This window comes from Bos taurus, chromosome 8 (genome assembly GCF_002263795.3).
Source record: "Bos taurus isolate L1 Dominette 01449 registration number 42190680 breed Hereford chromosome 8, ARS-UCD2.0, whole genome shotgun sequence".
NCBI lineage: Eukaryota > Metazoa > Chordata > Mammalia > Artiodactyla > Bovidae > Bos > Bos taurus.
The window spans coordinates 75255440-75279373 of NC_037335.1; the positions used below are offsets into that span (position 1 = coordinate 75255440).

The 23934-nt window shown below is 38.7% G+C and overlaps 1 protein-coding gene and 1 long non-coding RNA gene across 2 annotated transcripts in view; both read left to right on the top strand.

The window, feature by feature from the left end:
- The window catches only part of LOC132345980 (uncharacterized), a 40553-nt gene extending 17758 nt beyond the window's left edge, over nucleotides 1–22795 (top strand). Inside the window, exon 2 of the long non-coding RNA XR_009495626.1 lies at nucleotides 680–22795. This is a non-coding gene — a long non-coding RNA (uncharacterized lncRNA). The remainder of the gene's footprint in view (nucleotides 1–679) is intronic.
- The window catches only part of UBE2R2 (ubiquitin conjugating enzyme E2 R2), a 95474-nt gene that overhangs the window by 18421 nt on the left and 53119 nt on the right, over nucleotides 1–23934 (top strand). The window lies entirely within an intron of this gene.

The window sequence follows — 23934 nt, forward strand, 5'->3', positions numbered from 1 at the left end:
CTAGAGAGCGCTCTGGGTTTCCTTATTTTAAGGGTGCTGATCCCATTCACGAGGATTCTGTGCTCAAAGACCTTGCTTCCTATATCATCACATTTGGGGTTAGGATTTCAACATCGGTTTTGTGGGCAACATAAACTCAGTCCATTGCAACCAACATTCAGTTTCGGCACAAAATACTGTAAATACAGTTTAGTTGTATCTTTAGGATAAATTCCTAAGAATAGATTTTATGGATCAAATATGTTCACATCTAAAGATATCTGTTACAAATTTAATATTCACAAAAATTAGTTTGATGCAAGTTGCTGAAGTGTATTTAGATTTTAATTTTCTTTTCTGAGTGATAGCCAATGCCTGAGCAGTATTGGTAGTGAATACTAACAACTTTCAGTTTAATAACCAGTTACATAGAAACTGGAGGAGGAAAACAAATAAAGGGAGGCAGATGATATTTCACCATAAGATTCCCCAAATTTAGTGCTTTCCATTAGAAGTCAGTATTTGAGAAGGTGGTGAATTTTTTGTCTCTGGGGGTAGTCAAATGCATATTGGATGACTCTGAAGGACAGTGTTCTAAGAGGATGTTAATTATCTGGATGAATGATTAAGCTGCTTTAGAATCATGTTAGAAACTTTTAGAAATAAAGATGCCTGTCTCTATTCTCACACTGTTTGGTAGAATCAGAATCTTTTATTTGGCTCTGTCTTCCGGCATGAAGAATCTCCACCAGAATTGAACCCATCCCCTGCAGTGGAACCGTGGAATATTAACCATTGGACCTTCAGGAAAGTCCCTAGAATCAGAGTCTTTTGAGGTGGAACTAGGGACGCTGATGGGCATCTCCAGGTGATTCTAATGTAAAGCAAGATTCCTGTCCTGTTCCTGAGATTCAGTATGATGCTATGTTTTGCTTTAGTTTGTGGCTAGAATGCATTTATGTTCCAAAGGTACTATAAGCTCTTTATTAGCCAAAAAAAAAGAGAATACTTAAAATTCATTATTATGTGGCTTCTCTCTAATTGCCAAATACTATCTTCCCCTCCTACTGTGAAAGACACAACTGTGAAATTGTAGTTTTCTTAAGCTTTGGAATTTTTGTTAATAGCTTGCATAATTTTATTCCAGTGATTTTTGTGTATGATTTTAAAAAATAGAAGTACAGTTAATTTACAGCGTTGTGTATATTTTTAATGAGTAGTTGACAGTTTTGATTTTTGTTCAGATGTAGAAGTTGTTTCATAGCATATCTAATATATTTTTGAGTCAGTAATACATCTATTTGGCTTAAAGCTCAACATTCAGAAAACTAAGATCATGACATCTGGTCCTATCACTTCATGGGAAATAGATGGGGAAACAGTGGAAACAGTGTCAGATTTTATTTTGGGGGGCTCCAAATTCACTGCAGATGATGATTGCAGCCATGAAATTAAAAGACACTTACTCCTTGGAAGGAAAGTTATGACTAACCTAGATAGCATATTCAAAAGCAGAGACATTACTTTGCCAACAAAGGTCTGTCTAGTCAAGGCTATGGTTTTTCCAGTAGTCATGTGTGGATGTGAGAGTTGGACTGTGAAGAAAGCTGAGCACCAAAGAATTGATGCTTTTGAACTGTGGTGTTGGAAAAGACTCTTGAGAGTCCCTTAGACTGCAAGGAGATCCAACCCAGTCCATTCTAAGGAGATCAGTCCTGGGTGTTCTTTGGAAGGAATGATGCTAAAGCTGAAACTCCAGTACTTTGGCCACCTCATGCAAAGAGTTGACTCATTGGAAAAGACTCTGATGCTGGGAGGGATTGGGGGCAGGAGGAGAAGGGGACGACAGAGGATGAGATGGCTGGATGGCATCACTGACTCGATGGACGTGAGTCTGAGTGAACTCCGGGAGTTGGTGATGGACAGGGAGGCCTGGCATGCTGTAGTTCATGAGGTTGCAAAGAGTTGGACTCGACTGAGCGACTGAACTGAACTGAACACATCTCCTTAGTAAATGGGAACATGGGTAGAAACTATTGCTAAACTGAATATTTTAGCTTCTTAGGTAATTCTTTACCTCTTATGGAAGAATTTGGGGTCTAAGTAAACCATCAATATGTTCTTTCTCATATATAATTAAAACTGTTAGTATTAGAAATATGGAGAACATTTATTTTAAAGTTTGTTATTTTTATTGGTAGTTTCATCATCAAAGATTTATTGAGCACTTACTCTGTGTCAGGCACTTTTGTTGATGCTGAGGATACAGTGACTCAAAACCAAAAATTTTCTACTTCATGGAGCATTGAATGGGAGAGACAGGCAATGAACAAAAAAAGTATGTGACATCTTAGAAGTGGTAAGTTCTCTAGTGAAAAAACGGGTGAAGTGGCGAGGTAGAGTCTGAAGTTGGGAAGAGGTTATAAAAAATCTTTGTCGCATTTTAGACCTCTCTGAAGAAAAGTGAAGGTGACTTGGAGTAAAATCATAAGGAAGGGATGGGGCTAACCATGAGGATCCATGAAAGAGCATCTTACTGGAGAGCTAAAGAGTGTTATTCTTCAGTGTATGTGATCCTGGGGTTAATCAAGTAGAAGGCAGTGAGTAAAAGTTGAATTTTTTTTTTTTTCTGTTGGAAAGGTTTGTGGTAAGATTTTTTAAAGTGCTGTTTATTGTAGCTAATTTATTGGTTTTTTTTTTTATGGGTTATGATTTTAGAGTCTGCAAGCAACTTTAGAGATTATAGCTTCAAGGTTGCCACTGGGAAAAAACTAATATTATTTCTCAGTGGAGTAAAAGAGTAGGCATTATGTATTTTAGTGATCCTTTGAGTTTTGTGCTAAATCTCATTCTTTTGTTTATTTAGGTTTGGTTCCCCTGGGTCTTTGTTGCTGTGGGAAGGCTTTCTCTAGTTGCAGCAGGCAGGGGCTGCTCTTCGTTGTGGTGCATCGGCTTCTCATCACGGTGGCTTCTCTTGTTGGGGAGCGCAGGCTCTAGGCATATGGGCTTCAACAGTTGTGGTCCACAGGCTTAGTTGGTCCATGGCATATGGGATCTTCCCAGACCAGGGATTGAACCCATTCCCCTGGCAGATGGATTCTTATCCACTATACCACCAGGAAAGTCCTAAATCTCATTCTTAATGTTAAAGAACAGAGAGGCAGTATAGGATAGTGGTTTAAATGTGAACTCTGGAGTTGGAGAGCTAGGTTCCAGTTCAGGGTCTATGACTATGATATTGGGCAGATTATTTATCCTGTTTGTCTTTGTTTCATCTGTAAAATGGAGGAAAGTATGGCATCTACTCTGTTAAGGATCATGTGAGAATTAAATACTGTATGTTAGTACATGTAGAAGTACCTAGAATGTGCCTGCTATATAAAAAGCACCCAGTGTTAGCTGCTGCTAGTGTTAGCTACACTGTTTTGAATGTTACTTTTCACTTTATAAATTAATATATGTGCAAGGTAAAAATATAATCTTCTAGAGGTTTTTCTTTCTTTTTAATTTATTTTAAAAGTTGTGGTAAAGTATACGTAACATAAATTTTTTTAGTTTTGACCATTTAACAAAAGTGTGTAGTTCATTGCTTAATACCATTGATTTTTGTGTTTTATTTATAAACGCTATTTTTTGGCTGCATCACATGATTTGTAGGATCTTAATTCATCGACCAGGGATCGACTTGGGCCCTTGGCAGTGAATATGTAGTCTTAACTATTGTACCACCAGGGAATTCCCACTAGTTTTTGCTTTTAAAATTTTATTCATTATATATGATAGCTCCCTATGGAAGATAAGGATTTCATTATTTTCCCTCCATGTCTTCCTTTCTCCCTCCAGCATACATGTACATACTTTCACACATACATGCACATAGATTTCTCCAGTCTCCCAGTAAAGTTATGTCATAATTATATGATTTTCAGTGCATACAATCTTAAGGTGTAATTATATGTTTTTCATTTCTCATGTAATACTTTGTTTTCCGTGTAGTTAATTTTTTTCCCCTTAGTTTTCTATTTGCTTACTACTGCTGCTGCTGCTAAGTCGCTTCAGTCGTGTCCGACTCTGTGCGACCCCATAGACGGCAGCCCACCAGGCTCCTCTGTCCATGGGATTCTCCAGGCAAGAACACTGGAGTGGGTTGCCGTTTCCTCCTCCAGTGTATGAAAGTGAAAAGTCAAAGTGAAGTCGCTCAGTCGTGTCCGACTCTTAGTGACCCTATGGACTGCAGCCTACCAGGCTCCTCCGTCCATGGGATTTTCCAGGCAAGAGTACTGGAGTGGGGTGCCATTGCCTTCTCTGCTGCTTACTACTAAGAACTTTTAATAACAGCTTCGTTGCAATATAATTCACATTATCATGCTATGCTATGCTATGCTAAGTCACTTCAGTTGTGTCTGACTCTGTGCGACCCCATAGATGGCAGCCACCAGGCTCCTCCATCCATGGGATTTTCCAGGCAAGAGTACTGGAGTGGTACTCAGTACCACCTCACATTATCATATAATTCACCAATTTGTATAATTTACTGGTTTTAACATATTTAGACTTGTGTAGCCATTATTACCGGAGAAGGCAATGGCACCCCACTCCAGTACTCTTGCCTGGAAAACCCCATGGACGGAGGAGCCTGGTGGGCTGCAGTCCACGGGGTCGATACGAGTCGGACACGACTGAGCGACTTCACTTTCACTTTTCACTTTCATGCATTGGAGAAGAAAATATCAACCCACTCCAGTGTTCTTGCCTGGAGAATCCCAGGGACGGCGGAGCCTGGTGGGCTGCTGTCTCGGGTCGCACAGAGTCGGACACGACTGAAGCGATTTAGCAGCCTGCCCCAGTTTTCATTTTCAGTGGTTACCTTGGATCAGAATTTTTCAGTCTTAGCACTATTGACATTTGGGGCCAGATGATTTTTTGTTTTGGGATGGAGAGGGCTGTGCTGTGTATTATAGGATGTTTAGCAGCATCCCTGGTCACAATCCACTAGATACTAGTAGCATCCCCCAATTTACCAGTTTTGATGACCAAAAATGTTTTCAGATAATACCAAATGTCCTCCTGGCGGCAAAAATACCCCCTGGTTAAGAACCATGGGCCTACATATTTCAGTCTGCAGTGTTAATTTATTACAGTTTAAGTTAACGCTTTTCAAAGAATGCAAGAAATCGTGTAACAATTTAACTCTATCCCACCCCCACCTCTGGCCCTTTGTGCTATCAATGCTGTTGTATATTTTAGTTTCACATATTGTATAAACCTCTAAGGCAATAGTGTTGTTGTTTTACATAGTTTATAATTTTAACCTTTGTGTTGTAAGCAGAAAATCTCACTCACACACAAACTTATTTTAATATAAAGCAGACATCCTTGTAACCATACTGCTAGATCAAGAAATAGAACTTTTTGTAGATGGGAATAGAAATTGTCATACTGAGTGAAGTAAGTCAGACAGTTGAGAATCGTATGACATCCCTTATAAGTGGAATCTAAAAAGAAATGATACAGGACTTCTCCAGTGGTTAAGAATCTGCCTGCTGATGCAGGGAGACACCGGTTTGATCCTTGACCTGGAACAATTTCCACATGCTGAGGGGCAGTTAAGCTCCTGCCCTACAGTTACTGAGCTGGTGTGTTTAGAGCCTGTGCTCTACAACAAGAGAAGCCACCTTGATGAGAAGCCTGTACACCAGAACTAGAGAGTAGCCCTCACTTGCTTGCGACCAGAAAAAGCCCTCATGCAGCAACAAAGACCCAGCACAGGCAAAAATAATTAATAAGATAGAAATGATATAAATGAATTTATTTACAAAACAGAAAAAGACTCACAAACTTAGAGAAAGAACTTATGAAAAAAAAAAAGAAAGGTTGCCAGGAAAGGACGGGAGGAAGAGATAGTTAGGGAGTTTGGGATTGACATATATACACTGCTGTATTTAAATGGATAACCAACAGGAACCTATTGTAATAGCACAGAGAACACTACTCAATGTTATGTGGTGGCCTGGATGGTAGGGGAGTTTGGGGAAGAATGAATAGCTGTATGTTATGGCTGAATCCTTTTGCTGTCTCCCTGGACTGCAGCATGCCAAGCTTCCCTGTCCATCACTAACTCCTGGAGATTGCTCAAACTCATGTCTATCGAGTTGGTGATGCCATCCAACCATCTCATCTTCTGTCGTCCCCTTCTCCTCCTCCTCGCAGTCTTTGCCAGCATCAGGGTCTTTGACAATGAGTCAGTTCTTTACATCGGGTGACCAAAGTATTGGAGCTTCAGCTTTAGCATCAGTCCTTCCAGTGAATATTCAGGGTTGCTTTCCTTTGGGATTGATTGTTTGGATCTCCTTGTAGTCCAAGGGACTCTCAAGAGTCTTCTTTAACACCATAGTTCAAAATCATCAATTCTTCAGCACTCAGCTTTACTTATAGTCCACCTCTCATATCCATACATGACTCCTGGAAAAACCATAGCTTTGACTAATTGGACCTTTGTCAACAGTCATGTCTCTGCTTTTTAATATGCTGTCTAGATTTGTCATACCTTTTCTTCCAAGGAGCAAGTGTCTTTTAATTTCATGGCTTCAGTCATCATCTGCAGTAATTTTGGAGCCCCCCAAAATAAAGTCTGTCACTGTTGGCATTGTTTCCCTGTCTATTTGCCATGAAGTGATGGGACTGGATGCCATGGTCTTAGTTTTCTTATTGTTGAGTTTTAAGCCAACTTTTTCACTCTCCTCTTTCACTTTCATCAAGAGGCTCTTTAGTTCTTCTTTGCTTTCTGCCGTAAGGGTGGTGTCATCTGTGTATCTGAGGTTATTGATACTTCTCCTGGCAATCTTGATTCCAGCTTATGCTTCATCTAGCCCAGCATTTCACATGATGTACTCTGCATAGAAGTTAAATAAGCAGGGTCACGATATACAGCCTTGGTGTATACTCCTTTCCCGATTTGGCCTTGTCCGGTTCTAACTGTTGCCTCCTGACCTGCATACAGATTTCTCAAGAGGCAGGTAAGGTGGTCTGGCATTCACATCTCTTGAAGAATTTTCCACAGTTTGTTGTGATCCACACAGTCAAAGGCTTTGGCATAGTCAATAAAGCAGATGTTTTTCTGGAACTCTCTTGCTTTTTCAATGATCCAACAGATGTTGGCAATTTGATCTCTGGTTCTTCTGCCTATTCCATATTCAGCTTGAACATCTGGAAGTTCGTGGTTCACACACTGTTGAAGCTTGGCTTGGAGAATTTTGAGCATTATTTTGCTAGCATGTGAGATGAGTACAATTGTGCGGTAGTTTAAGCATTCTTTGGTATTGCCCTTCTTTGGGATTAGGATGAAAACTGACCTTTTCTAGTCCTGTGGCCATTCCTGAGTTTTCCAAATTTGCTAGCATATTGAGTGCAGCACTGTAAGAGCATCATCTTTTAGGATTTGAAATAGCTCGATTGGAGCTTTGTTCGTAGTGATGCTTCTGAAGGTCCACTTCGCATTCCAGGATGTCTGGCTCTACGTGGGTGATGACACCATCGTGGTTATCTGGGTCACGAAGATCTTTTTTCTATAGTTCTTCTGTGTATTCTTGCTGCCTCTTATTAATATCTTCTGCTACTGTTAGGTGCATACCATTTCTGTCCTTTATTGAGCCCATCTTTGCATGAAATGTTCCCTTGGTATCTCTAATTTTCTTGAAGAGATCTCTAGTCTTTCCCATTCTGTTGTTTTCCTCTATTTCTTTGCACTGATCACTGAGGAAGGCTTTGGAACTCTTCATTCAGATGGGTATCTCTTTCCTTTTCTCCTTTGCGTTTAACTTCTTTTCTCAGCTATTTGTAATCAGCTATACTTTAATACAAAATAAAAAAGTTAACCCCTTTCAGTTATAACCCCCTCCCTCCCTGCTCCCATAGTTACTGTTCTAACTCTTACAGTAATTCATTTCCTTTTTTTTTTTAAGTTTTATCACAAGTGTGCATTCCTAGACACTGTAATATTACTCAGTTTTTAAAATTTGATTTCTTATAAATACCTTTTAGTGTACAATTTACCTCTCTGTCCCTTTCTTTTCCTTAGTTTTTTTGTTGAAGAACCCTTGCCAAAATTTGAATTTTACTGACTACTTATCTACTACAGTTGATCCTTATACAACATGGATTTGAACTCTGTGGGTCACTCATTTGTGGATTTTTTCCAATAAATATGTACTAGAGTATTACCCAGTCCACTGTTGTTTGAATTCATGGATGCAAAATGATATATGTGGAGAGCTAACTATAAAGTTGTATGCAGATTTCAGCCGCATGTAGAGTCAGTACCGTAACCCGAATGTTGTTCAACTGTAGTTACTCTGAAGTAGAGGTTATATAGGAAAGGTAGGATAGATGCTTGATTCTTTGGTTTTATTACTTTTCAGGATAGCAAATTAGTTCTTACTAGTTCTCCTCTAAGAGAAAGTTGTGTTTTTTTTTTTTTTGCTGTGCTGCAGTTTGTGGAATCTTAGTTCCTTGACCAAGGATTGAATCCGGGCCCTTGCCAGTGAAAGTGTGGAGTCCTTAACCACTGGACAACTAGGGAATTCTTGAAAAACAGCTATTTTTTAAAATATCAATGTGAATTCAGGGATTTAGACATATTTGATCCCATGGACGGAGGAGCCTGGTAGGCTGCAGTCCTTGGCGTCGCTAGGAGTCGGACACGGCTGAATGACTTCACTTTCACTTTTCACTTTCATGCATTGGAGAAGGAAATGGCAACCCACTCCAGTGTTCTTGCCTGGAGAATCCCAGGGACGGGGGAGCCTGGTGGGCTGCCGTCTATGGGGTCGCACAGAGTCAGACACGACTGACGCGACTTAGCAGCAGCAGATGGTTTTTAATCAAAGTCAGTTATTATTATTTATGCTAAAATTGTTATATCTTTGGTCAGTTGGAGCCTCAAGTTCGTTTCTAAATAACTTGATCCACTCCAGGTAGTCTTTGTAGCATCCTTGTTATCTGTTATGACCAAGTGTTCTAGGCTTATCTTTTATATTTACAGCTCCAAAGTTGTATCCAGCTAGTTTCTCCAAGAAGTCCTGGTTTAAGTGGGAAATGGTGTTTGAGGATGTAATCTGGGCATTGAGTGTGCTCATTGCTGTGGGTTACTGTGTCTTGGACAGAGTTAAGGGTGATACAGGTACATCTGTATATCTATATATACATACCTCCACTCATAAAAGATTTAAAAATTTTACTCTCTTCTATGCTACATCTATAGCTCTTTTTTTCCATAACAAAAATTCTGGTTCTCAAGGATATAGGGGATAATGAATTAGACTTAATAATCATTATTAATTAGTCACTTGTTTTATTCTACTTTATACAATAGTCTCAGAATAGCAATACTAATGTTACCATTTCCAATATGATCACTGAAAGCAGTTACAAAAAACATTTTGCACGTTATCCTCATTTCCTTCTCACTTTATATCCGTACTATATCTGTATTATCAGATTATATTGCCATTACATAGTATATGGTGGGCTTCCCTTGTAGCTCAGTTGGTAAAGAATCTGGCTACAAGGCAGGAGACCTGGGTTTGATTGCTGGGTTGGGAAGATCCCCTGGAGAAGGAGAGGCTACCCGCTCTAGTGTTCTTGCCTGGAGAATCTGTGGACAGAGGAGCCTGGCGGGCTACAGTCCATGAGGTCACAACAGTCGGACATGACTTAGCAACTACACCACCACCACCACCACCACCACCACCACCACTATATAGTAGTCACTCCTTTTCTGTGAGGAATATGTTCTAAGATCTTTAGTGGATGCCTGAAAATGTGGATAGTACTGAACCCTATGTATGGTGGTTGTTGAGTCATGTCCAGCTCTTTGCGACCCTGTGGACTGCAGCACACCAGGCTTCCCTGTCCTTCACCATCTGCCAGAGTTTGCTCAAACTCTTGTCCATTGAATTGGTGATGCCATCCAACCATCTCAGCCTCTGTTGTCCCCTTCTCTTGCTCTCAGTCTTTGCTAGCATCAGGGTCTTCTCCAGTGAGTTGCCTCATCATATACATAAAATAAAGTTTAATTTATAAATTAGGCACAGTGAGAGAACATCTGAATTGCTAGCATCACTACTCTTGTGCTTTGGGGCCATTGTTTAGTAAAGTAAGGATTACTTGAATACAAGCACTGTGGTACGGCGACAGTTGATCCTCATAACCCAGACAACTACTAAGTGACTAACAGGTGGGTAGCATGTACAGCCAGAGAAGGCGATGGCACCCCACTCCAGTACTCTTGCCTGGAAAATCCCATGGACAGAGAAGCCTGATAGGCTGCAGTCCATGGGGTCGCTAAGAGTTGGATACAACTGAGCGACTTCACTTTGACTTTTCACTTTGATGCATTGGAGAAGGAAATGGCAACCCGCTCCAGTGTTCTTGCCTAGAGAATCCCAGGGACAGGGGAGCCTGGTGGGCTTCCGTCTATGGGGTCACACAGTCAGACATGACTGAAGTGACTTAGCAGCATGTACAGCATGGATACACTGGACAAAGAGATGATCCATATCTAAGGCAAGATGGAGAGGATGGTGTGAGATTTCATCATGCTACAATTGAATTGCTTATTTCTGGAATTTTCCTTGCAATGTGTTTGGACTCCTTGCCCTCAGGAAAGTAAATCTGTGGATAAGGGGGCACTGCTGTACTCTTTTAACCTTCATTTATTTTTAGCAAGTAATTAATATATAGTATAGGGGAACTAGCTAGTTCAGAGATTGACATACTTTTTCTGTAAAAGTTAGAGCAGATATTTTGGGCTTCGTGGGCCAAAATGCAAACTCAAAGATACTGTTTAGTTATATAATGAGAAATTTCTATAAATCTTTATTGAAAAGTTTTAAAGTACAAGTAATTGAATATAGTTTTCTTTAATACAGGTTTGCTAATGAGAAGAATGGAATTAATTTGGGAGGGTTAGATAATGCTTCACTTAATTTGGGTTCAGTTGTTACTCATTATCATTAAACTTGATTGTAAATGTTCATCTTTGTTGATCTCTAATGAGGTTTCCTCTTTGAAATGTCTTTTCACAGATTGGTGCTACCAATAACAGGTATCAGTCCACCAGAATATGATTTTAATTGGGATATTGATTACTAGGAAGTCCTTTGTAAAATTCTGCTAGATTTCTCCTCTTGACATTTGTCTTTTAGCATGTTGTTACAATGCAGATTAATCACTTTCAATCGAAGGGTTTCACCTTCAATTGAAGGTCCAATCACTTCAGATTGCACAGTTGAATGAATTTAAGAATATGTAAATTTCTCTTATACTTTGCTCAGAGTTTAGAAACACTACTGAAACTATCCTTTGAGCTCAGAAAATGTATCTGTTGCAAATTTTTATGGGAATGGTGACCTCACTTGTTTTAAACTTTGACTGTTTAGGAAGTGAATAAAGCATTATTCACTTAACATTAAAAACGTTCAACATTACAGGTGTTTCCAACCGGCTTTAGTTGTCATCAGAATATTTTAAGCTTTAGTACTGTGTAAGTTTTGCATATAAGCTGTATTTTACCTTATAATTTTATTAAGATACATTATCATGTTTGTAAGCAAAAGTTCCAAAGCCATTTTAGTATTTTGTAATAATGATTGAGGCTAGCTCTTTTCCTTTAGAAAAAATTTGTGCTCATACCTGAGCTCAGAAGAGGAAAATAAAACATTATCAACATAATCTGCTCTGTAGTGGCAAGTCAGGATATTTGGCTTCTGTTTTGGAACAGAAGATGGCTAAATCCATGAAAGCAAATGAAATATATATCTTTTGGCACTATCGGTAAATAAGACATGATTAATTCAAATATTTTCCACAAAGTACCTGCTGATGAATAACTATAAGCTTGCAAGACCTTACATATTTTACATTTTCACAGGTTTTGTTAATTTGTCCAATAAGCCCTTTTCTGTTCTACACATATTTTTTGCCACCATCACTTGTAATATTCTTCAGCAGATTCTACTTCAGGTTATACTGACTTGGTATTTTCTCAAGTTTGAAAATACTGTTTCCTGTTGTGGTTTCACATAGACCTTCTTAGAGGCTAATTCTGTAGTTGCTTCAAACTGTATTGACTGCTCAAACAACTGGGCAGTGATCAGTAACATCTTTGTCTCCTCTAGAGTCAAGGAAACCCAGTGAAAACCATTTGTCTTGTTTTTTAATTAAAAAAATTTTTTGGCCGTACCAAGCAGCATGTGGGATCATACTTGCACCAGGGATCAAATCTGCACCCCTTGCATTGGAAGTGGGGAGGCTTAACCACTGGATCACCAGGAACATTCCCTTTGTTGATTGTTGATGTTGTTGCCAATAATCTCAACTTGGTTGAATGACCATTCTCACCAAAAAGCTCGTTCTTTTTTTTTTTTTTTTTTTAGTATTCATTTATTTGGCTATACCAGGTCTTAGTTGTGGCATGCAGGATCTAGTTCCTGACCAGGGATTGAATCCCTGCACCCTCCATTGGGAGCACCGGGTCCTAGACAGTGGAACCACCAGGGAAGTCCCAAAGCTAATAATCTTGAACAAGTTTATTTTCTCTGGATTCATTTCTTTGACTAGTGTGTAATCCAACACTTTGACTACTTTCTGTGTAATCAAGCACAATTTAATTAACTTATGAATAGTAAATGGGTTTTCTTGCTAGGCTGACCAATGAGCCACTCACTCACCTACTTTATTTGCAGTTGCATTTTTTGTTTTATGAAAAAATTCCACTACAGTATAAATTTTCTAATTTTTCTGACTGTAGCTTTCCTGTCAGTTTGGGGGTTGTGGTGAGCGCTGTCTGGTAACATCTATGTATATTGTATTCTTCAGCATAGTGTCGGAGAAGGCAATGGCAACCCACTCCTGTACTCTTGCCTGGAAAATCCCATGGATGGAGGAGCCTGGAAGGCTGCAGTCCGTGGGGTCGCTGAGGGTCAGGCATGACTGAGCGACTTCACTTTCACTTTTCACTCTCATGCGTTTGAGAAGGAAATGGCAACCCACTCCAGTGTTCTTGCCTGGAGACTCCCAGGGACAGCGGAGCCTGGTGGGCTGCCGTCTGTGGGGTCGCACAGAGTCAGACACGACTGAAGCGACTTAGCAGCAGCAGCATAGTGTAGCGTTATTGCATAGTAAAGACAAGGCTATGCCATTTAATTTGATGACAAAACACACTCCACTGTGCCTTAATGTGTGGCATTTGAAGTGCACTTTTCTTGTTTTGACATGATGGGTTATGTACTCATAAATAAAATTGTCGGTGCAGCAGCATTTGTGACAATCAAAATGCTGTTGGCTGTATCTGTATCACTGCAGTTTCTAGTGTACCATGATGCAGCAGTACGAAGCAGTAAGGGCACTGCACATAGTCTCTGTTGCAACTACTCATGTTACCATTAGCATTAAAGCAGCCACAGACAAGTCATAAATAAACATGACTGTGTTCCAATAAAATTTTATCTTACAGATACTGAGATTTGAATTTCATATATATCTATAGTTTATTTATTTATTTGGCTGTGTCAGGTCTTAGTTTCAGGTCTTGGTTGCTCGGCAGCATGTGGGATCTTAGTTCCCCAACCAGGGCTCAGACCCTTGTCCCCTGCATTGTAGGGCAGATTTTTAACCACTGGACCACCAGGGAAGTTCCTGAATTTTATATATCTTTTCATGTGTCACACATGTTCTTTCGTATTTATGTATTTCCCTTGCCAGTTTTTAATTTTTCATTCCTTCCTGCAGTGGTACTTTTGTCTAAGATATTTTCCTTCAGTCTACAGAACCTTTTTGTGCAGCACCCTCTTTCAGATTTTGTTTGCCTGAAAGCATCTATTTTTTGAAAGTTTTTTTGGCTAGATGTAGATTTCTAAATTGGCTTTTTTTTTTCATTGTCTTTCCTTTCTGCACTTCCAAGTTGTCATTCAACTGTCTTCTGACTTCCTTAATTTCTTTTTTCTAGCATTATTGAGTTGTAATGGACGTGTAACCTTGTGTAAATTTAAGTATGATAATTTTGATATATGTATTGCAAACTGATTATCATAATAAAGTTTTTTAACTCATCCTTCATCTCACATAATTACCATATTGTGGTAACATTTAACATTTACTTAGTAATTTTTGAGTATTACAATACATTGTTGTTAACTGTAATCACTGTGCTGTACATTAGGTTCCCATTCGTATTCCTCTTGTAACTGGAAGTTCGTACCCTTTGACCACATCTCTTCATTTCTCCCATCCTACCTCCGGGACAACCACCAGTCTACGCTCTAGTTTCTGTGACTTTTAGATTCCATATGGATAAGTGAGATCATACAGTATTTCTGTTTCTCTAACTTATTTCACTTAGCATTATGGTCTTAGGGTTCATCCATACTGTCCCAAGCGGCAGGATTCCCCCCTCCCCCTGTTCTTAAATGGCTGAGTTATATTCCACTGTGTGTACTTAGACACACACACACTCTCTTCCTTATTTTCTTTTGACCAGTCAGCCATCAGTACTGTTACTGCTTATTGTTCGGTTGCTAATTTGTGTCCTGTTCTTTGTGACCCCATGGACTGTAGCATTACTAGGCTTCCCTGTCCTTCACCATCTCCCAGAGTTTGCTCAAACTTACGTACATTGAGTCGGTGATTCTATCCAATCATCTAATCCTCTTTCATCCCCTTCTCTTACCCTTGATCTTTCCCAGCATCAGAGTCTTTTCTAGTGAATCGACTCTTCACATCAGATGGCCAGGATGTTGGAGCTTGGGCTTCAGCATCAGTCCTTCCAATGAATGTTGAGGGTTGGTTTTCTTTAGGATTGACTAGTTTGAGCTCCTTGATGATAGTTAGGGACTTTGGGAATGTCATGTATACACTGCTGTATTTAAAATGGATAACCAATGTTCATGTCTTTTAGTGTCTTGATATCTTGTGTCTACTTATCACTTGATAATACTCCATTGCTTAGATGTATCAAAATTTGCTCATCCATCACCTATTGAAATACATCTTGGCTGCTTCCAAGTTTTGGCAGTTATGAATAAGGTTGTTATATAAATATTCATGTATGGGTTTTTATGTGGACATAAGTTTTGAACTGATTGGGTTTTAAATACCAAGGAACACAATTGCTGGATTATATGGGAAGAGTATGTTTAATTTTGTAAGAGACTGCCAACTGTCTTTCAGAGTGGCTGTATCATTTTGCATTCCCTCCAGCAATAAATAAGAGTTCTGTTTGCACTTTATCCTCATCAGCATTTGGTGTTTGTCCTTGTTTTTTATCTAATAGATATGTAGTGAAATCTCATTGTTTTAATTTGAAATTTCTATGATGTGTAATGTTGAAAATATTTTCATATGCTTATTTGCCATCTGTATATGTTCCTTAGTGAGATATCTGTTTCTTAGTGAGATGTCTGTTCAGATATTTTGCCCATTTTAAAATTAAGGTTATTTTCTTACTGTTGAGCTTTAAGAGGTTTTTGTATATTTTTGATAAGTCTTTTATCAGATGTATCTTGCACAAATATTTTCTCTACTCTGTGGCTTGTCTTTTCATTTTCTTGGTAGTGTCTTCCATAGAGGATGTATTTAATTTTAACAAAGTCCACCTGATCAATTCTTTTGTGCTTTTGGCATTGTATCTGAAAAGTTATCAGCAAATCCAAGGTCATTTGAAAGTTTTCCTATGTTACATTCTAGGGGTTTTGTGGGTTTATGTTTTATTTTAGATCTGTGATACATTTTGAGTTAATTTTTGTGAAGGGTGTAAGGCCTGTGTCTAGATTCCTTTTTCTGCACAGTTAATTTGCAGCACCCTTTTTTTTCACTTAATGCATACTTTCCATATTGTTAAAGAGTATCCTCATTCTTTTTCTTTAGTTATTAATTTTTGCACATTTCAGTTTTATTGCTAAGTAATTAATTTTTATTGTTATTTCAAACACAGGTGTACTTGCTTTTATTTTCTAAATAGATATATGTATGTGGGGGTACTGTTTAATTTATTGCTGTTAATTTGTACCAGCACCTAACTGGATTCTGTTACCATTGAAATAATCTTCCAGCTGATTCTTTATAGATTTCCAAGTAAATCATATCACTGAAAATCCTGATAGTTTTCTGATTTTTGCACTTTTATTTCTCCTATTTTAATTATATTGACTGGCACATGCAGAATAATGTAAAAACTTTTAATAGTAAAGAATATCCTTTTTTCTGACTTTTGCTGAGAATGCTTGTGAGCACTTAGCAAAGATTGTTGGGTTTTGGGTTAGACATAGTATGCTTTACTATACTATTGAAGTATCTTGTTTTAAAAAAAAAATAGTCAAGAATGAATGTTGAATTCTGTTGCATGCCTTTTTTAGGATCTTTGAGGATGATCATCTGATTTTTTACTCCCAGTCCTATTAATCATTAAATGATTTGATAAATAAATAAACCTGGTGGTGGATGGTTATTATTTAGAACCAGATAAGAAAGGTGGAGAAGGGTCTAGACTTGCCCACTTGTTTGAACTAAGACTGCCTGGAATTGAACCAACCTCACACATGTAGAAAAATAGTCCAATCTGATGGACTGGGCAATTTTCAGGCCAAGATGAGTCTAATCTGAGATGAGTATATTATCTTAACAGAGAATTACAAAGTTAATACTAGGCAGTGTTTATTGAGTGATTGACATGTGCCCTGCTCTGTGCTAAGTGCAAGTAAAAATTATATACAGTACAATATATTAATATATATTAGTATCTCCACTCCACTAGTTACTAGATATGTGACCTGATGGAAATTTCTAAAATTCTTTTTATTTATCTTCCTCTTTTTAATAGAGGTTTGATAATAATACCTACCTCATAGGTGGTTTTAATAATTAAATGAGTTAAGGGGATTCCCTGGCAGTCCAGTGATTAGGACTCCATGCTTTCACTGTCTTGAGGCCCCAGGTGGAATTCCTAGTTGGGCAACTAAGATCCTGCAAAGTTGCACGGTGTGGCCAATAAATAAACAAAATTAAATGAGTTAATAGATGTAGAAAATGTAGAAACAGTGCCTGGAACATAGTAAGCAGTCGGTAAGTGAGAGCTGCTGCTCCTGTCTTTATTCCTTACAGCACCCCCATGAGGTTAGTTTTACTGAGCCAGTTTCTCTGTCTCTCATTTTATGTACGTACGTATGTATGTATGTATGTATCAGTTCAGTTAGTCGTTTAGTCGTCTCTTTGCAACCCCATGGACTGCCCCACACCAGGCTTCCCTGTCCATCACCAACTCCCATAACTTGTTCAAACTCATGTCCATCGAGTCGGTGATGCCATCCAACCATCTCATCCTCTGTCATCCTCTTTTGCCTTCAGTCTTTCCCAGCATCAGGGTCTTTTCAGATGAGTCAGTTCTTTGCATCAGGTGGCCAGAGTATTGGAGTTTCAGCTTTAGCGTCCCTCCTTCCAATGAATATTGAGGACTGACTTCCTTTAGGATTGACTAGTTGGATCTCCTTGCAGTCCAAGGGACTCTCAAAGAGTCTTCTTCAACACCACAGTTCAAAAACATCAATTCTTCGACCCTCAGCTTTGTTTATAGTCCATCTCTCACATCCATACATGACTGCTGGAAAAACCATAGCTTTGACTAGACAGAACTTTGTTGGCAAAGTGATGTCTCTGCTTTTTAATATGCTGTGTAGGTTTATTGTAGTTTTTCTTCCAAGGAGCAAGTGTCTTTTAATTTCATGGCTGCAGTCACCATCTGCAGTGATGTTGGAGCCCAAGAAAACAGTCTGTCACTGTTGCCATTGTTTCCCCATCTGTTTGCCATAAAGTGATGGGACTGGATGCCATGATCTAGTTTTTTGAATGTTGAGTTTTAAGCCAACTTTTTCGCACCCCTCTTTCACTTTCAAGAGGCTCTTTAGTTCTTCTTTGCTTTCTGCCATAAGGGTGGTGTCATCTGCATATCGGAGGTTATTAATATTTCTCCTGGCAATCTTGATTCCATGTATATATATACATTTTTTTTTTTTACTATGCTATTGAAGTATCTGTCTTGTTAAAAAAAATAGTCAAGAATGGATGTTGAATTCTGTTGTATGCCTCTGTGTGTGTGTGTGTAAACTAAGGCTTGCAGAGAGTTTGAGTCTAGGGTTACACAGATTCCTGGTTCTTTAGCTTATCAAGTCTGTCTGCCTTAATTTTGCCCTGGCTCCCAAAGCAGGATACTTGGATGTTCAGAAAGAGGTTTTCCAGGAAATTGTTTGGTTAGAGGACCAGATAGATTCCTGCTACTGGAGTTTGGACAGATACAGCCTTTAGTAAGATACTGGCCATAACAGAAACTGAATATACTTTTAGAACAAGAACTTCAGCATTAGAGTTGGCATACTTTGGCATTTGAGCTGAATGAAATAGGTTGGAGTCTAGACCATTCAGGATTCAACTGAGTCTGAGGATTGAGGGCTTTAAATAGTAATCAAGTCAGAGTTGTCCCTGGGAGTTAAGGATTCCCTGATTCTCTGGGTGTTGAAAGTGGCGGTGGCCAGCTATAAGTACCATTAAAGGGGAAACTGGGAACAAGGCCATCATTAGTTACTTCATTTCTAAGTTACCAGTATTTACTTTCTTCTCATGATACCAGATTGGCTGTGCCCTGATATCAGCTGGATTCGTGAGCTGCTGAACTCATGGTATAGATGCCCTTTGCAATAACAAGTTTAACCTGTGTCCTGATGGCTGGCAACTTAACTGACCTGCCTAATCTGGATTCCTGACTTCTGGCTTACTCTTGATCCTTCAAATCCTAATTTAGATTCTTTACTACCTTCTCATTACTGATATGATGCTTGCTCCTTTTTTTTTAAATTTCTCATTTATAAAAATAACTCACATATATAGGTTTAAAAGTCAAACATGCTATAAAATTTATAAAGAAACATTAGTTCCTTACTACTAGTCCCCCGCTACTCAAAAGTAATGTCTTGCAGCTGTTTTAGAAATGGAGCGAAAGTGAGTCTTAGGTTACTTCCTGTGCTGTTTCTAGCATAAAGCCACACATTAGGTGAGCCCTACCCCCAGACTGAATCACATATTTATTTAAACCATTTTTTTTGTTACTGTTCCTAGGATTGAAGTAATCATACTCCTCAATTCAAAGCTCTTTATATTATTTTGCCTATACTAGACCTTTTCTTTTGATGATTGATATGTCTATATGTATCCATTTCTTTTTATTCTCATTCCCATTTTTCTCCCTCGGGCAACCATTCTAGCAACTTTATGAATATCCTTTGGTAGGTACTTTTTTTTTCAATGATACAAATTTTTTTTTCAATAGTTACAGACTTACAGCTTTCTTTCTGAACCATTTGAGAGTAAGTTGCCAATCTCTGATGTCCCACCATTCCTCGGAATATTTTAGAATTTATTTCCTATAGACTGGATCCTTCTACATAATCATAATTGTCAACAGTAACAAAATTAAGATTGGGACATTACTGGCATCTAATCCTCAAGCTCCATTCTATTTTGTGAATTATCTTGATGTTATTCTTTGTAGCGGAAGGATCCAGTTCATAATCATGTGTTGCTTTTAGTAGTTGCCCGTCTCTTATAATCTCTTGCAGACTGTAATCATTCCTTAGTCTTTTCTGGACTTGCATGCCCTTTATAGGTTTGACAGTATTCTATTTGTAGAATATCCTAGAATATCCTTCAGTTTGAGTTAGGAAAATTTCCTCATGTTTATTTAAGGTGGCACATGGTTTTGATTTGTCTCATTACTGATGATGTCCACTTTGGTTACTTACGAGAGATCTGGTAACTTAGAAGGGTTCTATAAAGTTTTACCCTTCCCCTTTTAATTAATAAGTATTTTGTTGGAAGCTATTATGAAAGTGCATACATTCTCACTTCCTGTTGTTATTCAGTTGCTAAGTCGTGTCCAACTCTTTGCAACCCTAGAACACACCAGGCTTCCTTGTATCTCCCGGGGTTTGCTCAGACTCATGGTCATTGAGTCAGTGATGTCATCAACCCCCTCATCTTCTGTCTCCCCATTCTGCTGTTGCCCTCAATCTTTCCCATCCGGGTCTTTTCCAAAGAGATGGCTCTTCACAGCAGGTGGCCAAAGTATTAGAGTTTCATCATCAGTCCTTCGAATGAATAGTCAGGGTTGATTTCCTTTAGGATTGATGGGTTTGATCTCCTTGCTTTCCAAGGAACTCTCAAGAGTCTTATCCAGCAACACAGTTCAAAAGCATCAGTTCTTTGGCACTCAGCCCTTCTTAGGGTCCAACTCTCACATCCATCCATGACTACTGGAAAAAACCATAGCTTTGACTATACAGGCCTTTGTCGACAAAGGAGTGTCTCTGGTTTTTACTATGCTGTCTAGGTTGGTCATAGCTTTTCTTCCAAGGAGCAAGCATCTTTTAATTTCATAGTTGCAGTCACTGTCTGCAGTGAATTTGGACCCAAGAAAATAAAATCTGCCACTGTTTCCACTTTTCCCCTATTCTCCATGAAGTAATGGGACCCCAGAAGTCATGATCTTAGTTTTTAGAATGTTGAGTTTTAAGCCAGCTTTTTCACTCTCCTCTTTCACCCTCATCAAGAGGCTCTTTAGTTCCTCTTCGCTTTCTGCCATTAGAGTGGTATCATCTGCATATGGGATGTTGTTGATATTTTTCCCACCAATCTTGATTCTAGCTTGTGATTCATCCAGCCTGACATTTCACATGATGTACTTTTCATGTAAGTTAAATAATAAGCAGGGTGACAATATACAGCCTTGATTTATTCCTTCCCCAATTTTGAACCAGTCTCAATTCCTACTCAACTTTGAATTTATTAATATTTATGTCTGTATGGATTCATAGTTTTGTGTTTTATTCAGGGGGTAATGGTATGCATTCAGATAAAATATGCATTTATATGCATGCATATTAAAATGATATAAATGATACTATTTAATTTTATTTTAGTATATAGCAGCATATTAAAGTATTAAAATGGGATGTGAATCCAGAAGGTCATATTCTAGAATATTCAGAATCCGAATATCTGGTTGGTAGTGAGTAGAACTCCACCATAGTTAGATAGATGGAGTTCCAAAAATTTCATCATACAAGATATGAGCCTAGTGTTATTTCTCTCTGGCCTGTGAAAGTCGCTCAGTTGTGTCCAACTCTGTGACCCCATGGACTATACAGTCCATGAAATTGTCCAGGCCAGAATACCGGAGTGGGTAACCTTTCCCTTCTCCAGAGGATCTTCCCAGCCCAGGGATCAAACCCAGGTCTCCCACATTGCATGTGGATTCTTTACTAGCTGAGCCAAGAGAGATGCCTCTAGCTGGCCTGGAGTTAAAAAAATCCAGCTGCTTGATGCTGATCTGATCCGATCATGACTGCAGTTTGGTGCCACGTGGTGGCATTTGTCCACTTCAAGCTAAATATAAACAGAGACAATTTGGCTGGCTAGGACTTCTGGTGTCGGCCCCAGTTTTAGGTGTGGATAGCTGTTGCCAGGTTCTTTGACAAAATCTTAGAAGACTGGGCCAGGCAAATACTGAGAATGAGAAGACTGTTTTCTCCCTCCTTGCTTTCTGAGACAGATGGCCTGGTTTTCTCTTCCAGGCCTCACTGTTGTCTTTTTTAGGGCAGAGGTGAATGGTAGGTAAATATATTTACTGTAGTATTAGTGGTTTTAATTTTCTCTTTTAATATCTATACTTTGTGATAAGTTGACATGTATGAAATGAGGCAAGTGAGTAGGTAATTTATGTAGAAACTTTTCCAGCACTGCAAAAGATTCTTTCAAGTAGTATTTATTTAAGGCCTACTCTCAGGACTTGTTCTGGCTATGTAAAAGAATTCTCTCTTCCAAAGCAAGTCATGGTGTCTTCGACTTTTCTATTTGAATTCTATTATGTATTATTGCCACTCTTGAATTATTTTCAAATTTCTGTTGATTATTCACCACAAACAATTTTCTTTTTGTATCTTCGATGCAGATTAATGGAGAATGAATCACAATCCTTAGTTTATAGCCATTGTTGTCACTGGTTTGTGCAAATTTTACTTCTCTTGCCATATCTTTCCTTTTATCTCCAAACTCCACTTTCATTTGGCAGCTGTGCTACTTTGCTTAAAGTTCTTGTTCCTATAAAATGTGTTTTCTTCATGTATATGTACTTTATGTATTCTTTATGTTAATTTTTTCGCTCCTAAGTAGTTTGTTTTAATGATCCATCCATGCTGCATGCTATGTGTACACCTAATTGCTCAGTTAATATTGTAGTATGCTTCAGCTTCATGCTTCTCAGTTGTGTCAGACTCTTTGGTTCCCCAGGGACTGCAGCCCACCAGGCTCCTCTGTACATGAACTTTTTCCAGGCAAGAATACGGAAGTGGGTTGCCATTTCCTCCTCTAGGGGATCTTCCTGATCCAGGGATTGGACTTGTGTTTCTTGCATTGGCAGGCAGATTCTTTACCAGTGAGCCATCTGAGAAGCCCAAATATATATTTATTTATCTGGCTGGGCCAGTTCTTAGCTGTGGCATGTGGGACTCTTAGTTGCAGCATGTGGGATCTAGTTCTCTGACCAGAGATCAAACAGGTTCCCTGCATCGGGAGCATAGAGTCTTAGCCACTGGACCATCAGGGACGTCCCCATTATAGTATGAGTCCATCATAATTTGGCTGTTCATTTTCAGTGATAATCATCCAGATTGACTTTTTACTTTGTGATCGATACTGCTGTAGTGAACATCCAAATATGGGTCTTGTTGCCTACATTTTTGAGAATTTCTTTGGAATATAGAACAAGGAGCAGAATTGCTGGATTATAAGGGATGCCAACTTAACTTTACTGAAGAGTGTAGGATTTTTCTCTAGCAAATAGAATAGGGAAAAAATGAATCTGCACTCTTAAGTAGCAGTACATAATGTTTCTTTTATCTTTGCCAACACTTAACAATATGCAGCTTTCTTGTTTTGGCCAATCTATAAACATATATACTTTTAGTCTTTTAAAGGCATTTTTTGGTCTTAAATTGCATTTTATCAGATTGCTTCTCAACTTTTAGCATGTGTTTTCTTAGTACATTATTCTATCCTTTTGTTTTTTCCAGTATTTTTTAATCTTATAGTTAACAAATTGTTGGATTTTGAGATAGATCGAGAATTTAAAATAAGCATGATAATTTTGGGGGGGTATAGAGTACTTTATTGATGGCACTCAAGAAGGTAGGGCTCCCTAAGCCCCTTCCCTTCCTCAGGGCGTCTGGGATGGAATCTGGGATGGAAACTGTGTGGACGATCATAATATTTTTAAGGAAATAAAGGATTGAAGTAGTATTGTTGCCTGGTTCTATCTGTCTGTTATAGTTGTATGTATTTTTCAGGTGATTGTTTTGTTTCATGAGCATCTTTTTTCTGAGGTTTTTAGCTACTGTGTTTGTTAGTTCTCAGCTATTAAAACTATTTTGGGGAATGGAAATAATGAAAGTCCAGGTCCAAGTCTGTGTACATTTCTAGAGAAAGAATGAGCCCTAGGCACCATAAAATCAGTGTTAGTCATTCCTGTTTGCTGCTACACAACAACATTGGGCAGGGTTTTACTTTGAGACTTACAGGGAAAAGTGGAAGGAAGCCTTAGATTATAGTCTATCTTTCCTGGGGATCTGGGGGAGGAATGGGAGAAAGGCTTGGAAGATGAATGCTGAGGGGAAGGTAATCACCTTCTTTGCATTTTTGTCAGTGCCTTACAGTAGCAAGGCTTTTGCACTGTCCTGACTTTACACTGAAGACACTTGCAAAGTGAGATTAAACTGTAGATTTATTTGGAGAAAGGGACAGGTGGTCATTATCCCAAAGCATAAATAGGGGAGAACTAAGAATGAAAACATAAAACCTCTC